This window comes from Myotis brandtii, unplaced genomic scaffold, assembly GCF_000412655.1.
Source record: "Myotis brandtii unplaced genomic scaffold, ASM41265v1 scaffold434, whole genome shotgun sequence".
Classification (NCBI taxonomy): Eukaryota; Metazoa; Chordata; class Mammalia; order Chiroptera; family Vespertilionidae; genus Myotis; species Myotis brandtii.
Window position 1 is genome coordinate 3,330,932 of NW_005366599.1, and position 5,886 is coordinate 3,336,817.

A 5,886-nucleotide genomic window follows, 5' to 3' on the forward strand; every position below is an offset into this window, starting at 1 on the left:
GGCACTTCAGCGCCCAGAAGGTCCGGGGACCGGAAAAGCCGTGGGCGGCCGGGAGGGGACCGCTCTGCGGCTGGAAGGAGATGAGTGGCGAGCGGATGACGTGCAATTTCAGGACGGCCGATGTTTGCGAGCAGGGATCCTGCAGGGCGGCTGGGGAAGCGGGGGAGGGAGCAGGAGCGAGTGTGTGTAAAAGCAGACCCCGCGGGGCCCCAGGGGCTGGCTCGGGCAGCCCCTTCCCCCCGCCCGCTCCCTCTGCTCAGGTGTGACATTGACCTGAGTAGCCCTCATGTTTGAGGAGCATGTGCAGAAGGCGGGCGCGGTCGGCCTGTAATGCAAACGCCAGGGGAAGGGTCCGCATATTGACGTAGGCGCCGTGTGTTTTCCTGTGACGCTTTCATTTTATCTAACAAAGCTGTGAACTCTCCCATGATTTCGCACAACGTTTGATGAACAACGAGGTGAACCCACGTGAACTTTTTTAAAAATATTTTTTTATTGATTTCAGAGCGGGAGGGAGAGAGAGAGAGATGGAAACATCAGTGATGAGAGCGGGTCATGGACTGGCTGCCTCCTGCAGGCCCCACACCAGGGATTCAGCCCGTAACCCGGTCATGTGCCCTGACCGGGAGTCAAACTCTGACCTCCTGGTTCATAGGTCGATGGTCAATCACTGAGCCACGCCGGCCGGGCTGGCCTTTTGTTAAGACACAGGATGGTTGGTGCGATGCTGACCGAGGGGAGGGCTTACAGCACCTCCATCCGTCGGGTCAAGAGGTCAGTTGCTCTGATGGGGCCCCTAACTGCTGAGCTTGTTCATTCAACAGACGTTCTGAGATAATGTCCCGTGTGGGGCATAAAAGATGAGTAAAGCACCACCTATTCCAAGGAGCTTGTAATCTCACAGGGAAATGACTATAAACTCGGGCAGTGTGCCAGGCGCCATGGCAACCAGGGAGGCTGCGAGGCTGGGGCGGGGGATCCTGCAGGAGGGTCCGTGGGAGCAGACATCTGAGCGGGGCCCGCGTCTCGGGCACACCCCCCCCCCCCAAGGTGCCCGCCTCGTCTGACTGAGGCCCGCGGTGCATTCAAGATGAGGGTAAGGAAACCCAAGTGATGGTTGGGTGAGGCTCCCAGAGGGGTACACCTGTCAGGGGGGCTTCATGGGCACAGAGGAGACGAGAGGAGGACGTCCCGGGGCTCCGGGCCTGAGACCTGTGGCTGTGCTGGGAGGGGGCCGCCCGTTGGACGTTGGACGGGGGCAGGGCAGTTCCAGGGGAGACCTGGCGAAGCAGGTCTGGGCCGGATTCCACCCTGGAAGGCCGGCCGTGGGGTCTGCGGCAGGGGAGGGTCCGAAAGGTCTCCAGCCGAGCCGGCCCCCTGCCAAGGGCGTTGTCGGGCCCAGTCCTACAGCGACCAGGAAGAGACACTGCAGAGGGAAGGACAGGAGACATGAAATAGTACGTGGAGGCGAGGCGGGAGGATCAGCGGGAATATAACAGCGCAGGGGAGACAGGCAAGGACAAGTTTAAAGAAAAAAATTAGCCCGGCCGGCGTGGCTCAGTGGTTGAGGGTCGACCTATGAACCAGGAGGTCACGGTTCGATCCCCGGTCACGACACAGGCCCAGGTTTCGGGCTTGATCCCCAGTGTGGGGCGGGCAGGAGGCAGCTGATCCATGCTTCTCTCATCATTGATGTTTCTCTCTCTCTCCCTCTCCCTTCCTCTCTGACATCAGTAAACGCATATTTGGGGAAAAGAAAAAGAAGAGGCGGCTTGTCTGAGGGTGGAATCGGCAGGAAGAGGAGGAGGCCGGTGCCCTCTCCGCCCGCAGGTTATCACCTGGGAGGCCTCCTGTGGGCGGGGACCTTGACCTCCAGCTGCGGTTAAGGTGAGCCCAGCGCCCGTCCCCACCTAATCTCTGAGCGTGAGGAGGCGTCTGGCTCCCGTGTGGGCGCCGGCCCGGTGTCAGCCGTGAGCCCGCAGCTCGGAGGGGAGCAAAGGTCCCGCACATACGTGCTCGCCTGCCAGTGAGCTGTGCCTGCACTCGCCCTGCTCGCTCCACCCGGCACGCCTCTTCCACTCGCATCCGAAGCCACTCCATCCACTCGCTCTTCAGATCCTGGCACAGATGAATGATAGCTCTTTGGGGGGAAAGGAATCCTAAAGTTTGGATACCACACTCTCCTGCAAGCCACCAAGGCCTCGGGGAGGGGGGAGCACCTGGGCTCCCCAAACACCAGCGGGTTCCCAAGGAATCCTAAAGTTTGGATACCACACTCTCCTGCGAGCCACTAAGGCCTCGGGGGGAGGGGAGGGAGCACCTGGGCTCCCCAAACACCAGCGGGTTCCCACCGGGACTGGTGCCCGCACTTCATCGCTGGAAGCGCGGAGGCGAAGGGCCCGCAGAGGGGCAGCATGTGTGACACTGACCTTCGCTGGGATCACCGGGCGGAGGGGGGATTCTGGCTTCTGAGTCTCAGTTGACTTAGAGGCCTGGCGAGGGGGGAGAAGGAAGGCAAATATGGACGGAGCATCCTGCTCGCAGGGAAAGGCTGTAAATCGGAGGGGCCAGCGCTCATCCCAGGGTCAGTTGGTCGGACTGTCGGCATTTCCCCCGGGAATGAGGAGGAGAGGGGAGAAGGCAGGAACCCATTGGAGTCCCGTAGCTCCTCGTTGTAAACACTCCTCTCATCAAGGTGTTTTGAGTATTTGCGATGCTTGCGAAGTGGTTTTCAGACACAGGACACACAGTCTGCTCTTTACACACATAGAACACATGTCTTTTTTAAGAAAATGTATTTGTATTGATTTCAGAGAGGAAGGGAGAGGGAGGGAGAGAGAGAAACATCAATGATGAGAGAGGATCATGGATCAGCTGCCTCCTGCACGTCCCCTACTGGGGATCGAGCCCACAACGGGTATGTGCCCTTGACCAGAATCGAACCTGGGACCCTCAATCCCCAGGCTGACGATCTATCCACTGAGCCACACCAGCCAGGGGTATAACGTGTCTTTATTTACACGTGATGGCTTCTAAGGCGGCTGGAAGGACCTCAGGTGAGTGTGCAGAGCTGTTTATTCCTGTGGAATGCAGCCCTCACACACATGACCTTCAGAACGTATCCTCGAGAATGACTTGGAAAGTGTTTTTTCCTCTGAATCATTGTGAATTTTTACATACTTTAACCATGAGTGACCACAAACATAAAAGAACGAGAGCCAAGCCCTGGCTGGGCGGTCTGTTGGTTGGAGCATCATCCCGTACACCAAAAGGCTTCCGTTTCAATTCCCGGTCAGGGCACATGCTAGGATGCGGGTTCGACCCCTGGTCAGGGCGAGCATGGCAGGCAACCCATCACTGTTTCTCTCTCTCTCTCTCTCTCCCTCCCTCTCCCTCTCCCTCTCCCTCTCCCTCTCTCCCTCTCCCCTCCTCTCTCTCTCTCTCTCTCTCTTTCTCTCCCTCCCTCTCCCCCTCTCCCCCTTCCTCTCTCTCTAAAATAAATAAAAACATATGCTCACGTGAGGATTAAAAAAAGAGAGACGACTGAGTCCCAGTAGCTGTAGGATTCACGTTTGCGCCTCACCCGGGGGGCCCGAACATGCTTTCCCACATCTCCCCTTACTCAGCGGCCACCCCGTGGGGCCGTTTGCTTGCCCTCCTTTTACAGAAGCGGAAGCCAAGGCCCTGAGGGCGTGGGTACCTTCCCCAGCCTCATCCCAGGAAGTGGTAGCGTGGGGACCGGCACCCAGGTCCTCCAGCTGTCAACTCTCCGTCCTCCCGCTCTACCAAGCAGCCCCCTGGGGACGAACCCCCGGACGGACCCCTCTCCAGGCCTCTGGGAACAACTTAGCCTCTGCCCTGAGCAGGATGGGAAATCCCCTTGACGAGACACAGCAGGCCTGTCTCGCCCCCTGCCCACCGTGGGGTCCAGTCTTCCGCGCGGCTGTCCCGTGGACACCCAGCTGGCAAATGTTAGGAGGGTCTCAGGCCGCGTTGTAAAACCCATAAGGTTTGCATGGTCCAGGGCAATGATTACTGCTTATCTGTATTCCAACTCCCTGAGGCCGACAGCAACACTGCCCTCTGCAAAGGGTGTGTATGTGTGTATGGCGGGGTGGGGAGTCTCCTGACACTCAAATCTGATGTCGTATCTCCTTCCCCGTCTCCGAGCTTCCCGTGGCGACCGCTGTTTTCCGCCACTCATTCTCGAAGCCTCGCGGAAGTCTGGGCTTGGCCCGACGTTGATGGTTACCGTCTTGGAGTGGACGTGGGTCACCATTTCCTGGGAACATTCCTGGGTCACCCATTTGTTTCTGGTTCTGAAACAGCCGAATCTAGATTCTTAGGCCGCATAATTCAGGCCCGGTCTCCAGAGAATTCCACCTGTTGTTAACTTTTTTTTAATCCTCACCTGAGGACATGTTTTTATTGGCTTTTAGAGAGAGAGGAAGGGGGAGTGAGAGAAACATTGGTCGGTTGCCTTCTGTATGAGCTCCAACCGGGGATCGATCCTGCAGTTAGGTATGTGCCCTGACTGGGAAGCGAACCCGCCACCCCTTGGTGCACAGGATGACGCTCCGACCGACTGAGCCACCCGGCCACAGCTATTGTTAATGGCATATAAAATATATATATATTTTTTATTGAGTTTTTACAGAAAGGAAGGGAGAGAGAGTGAGAAACATCGATCAGCTGCCTCCTGCACACCTCCTACTCGGGATGTGCCCACAACCAAGGTACATGCCCTTGACCGGAACCAAACCTGGGACCCTTCAGTCTGCAGGCTGACGCTCTATCCACTGAGCCAAACCGGTTAGGGCAATGGCTTTTATATAATGAACCACCTGGTGGCTCTCTACTTTGAACATTTCCTCCTTAATTGGTAGACGTGCGGTCAAGGCCGCTTCCTCCTCCTTCCTTGGTTGGTGTTCAATGTCTTCCTTCAAGGGACCCACCTCCTAAAGAAGGGCTCAGAAATACAGGTTCCTGCTAGAAGGCATTTCTCTCTCTGTATTTTTTATTTTTATTCATTTCAGAGAGGAAGGAAGAGGGAGAGAGATAGAAACATCAATGATGAGACTCATTGATCGACTGCCTCCTGCACGCCCCCTACTGGGGATCGAGCCCCAAACCAGGGCATGTGCCCTGACCGGGAATCGAGCCCAGACCTCCTGGTTCATAGGTCGACGCTCAACCACTGAGCCACACTGGCCGGGCGCCATCTCTATATTTTTAATCAACGCCTGTTTCTAATGCATTTATAATTATTTATACCATCCAGACTCATGATTCACTGGGGAGAAACCTGGAGTTGAATCAGGCCTTTCAGCAAGCACTTCTAAGTGGTGTTTTGCAGACGGTGACTGGCTCGGGCCTCGGCGAGGCTACGCGAGGTCGGTGAGTCGGGGATGCGGAGGCTCAGTGTGGATTCCTGAAGGAGGACTCGGCTGTGAGGTTTAAGGGCTTCCTAGTGACTCAGCCGCAGTTGGAGAGCAGCGTGTGAGTCATTCCGTTCGCGAATCTGCTGTCACTTCCTTGGAAAGGGCCTCCTTTCCTTATGGCTTTTTCCACGCTTGACTCACTTCTCTGAAGCTGTCCTCTGTAACTGCACCTTCTCTGCTCCTGGAAGGACGAGGAGGCCCTGTCCCAGTTCCCCCTTTCCGAGCAGATGAGGGGCCGAGGGGGCTGGTGATGGAAATCATTTGCGCCGTCGCCACCCGCCGCCCCCCGCCACCCCCAACCCGCTCTGGGCTGAGAGATCGCAGTGGTGATTCTGGAAAAAGCCCTGTCCCAGGAGCGGCCCCACCTTCCAGGTCCTACTCAGGAGTCCCCTGTTCTCGGGGCCTTGTTTCTGCTTCCTAATGCCATAAACCGGGCACCTGCATG

At 57.1% G+C, this 5,886-nt stretch overlaps 1 long non-coding RNA gene across 1 annotated transcript in view; it reads right to left on the reverse strand.

Annotated features, from left to right (window-relative positions):
- Positions 1-627: 627 nt before the first annotated feature.
- Positions 628-5,886, reverse strand: part of LOC106727491 — a 6,701-nt gene continuing 1,442 nt past the window's right edge. Inside the window, exons 2-3 of the long non-coding RNA XR_001363707.1 lie at positions 2,430-2,779; positions 628-1,426 (exon numbers count right to left, since the gene is read on the reverse strand). This is a non-coding gene — a long non-coding RNA (uncharacterized LOC106727491). The remainder of the gene's footprint in view (positions 1,427-2,429; positions 2,780-5,886) is intronic.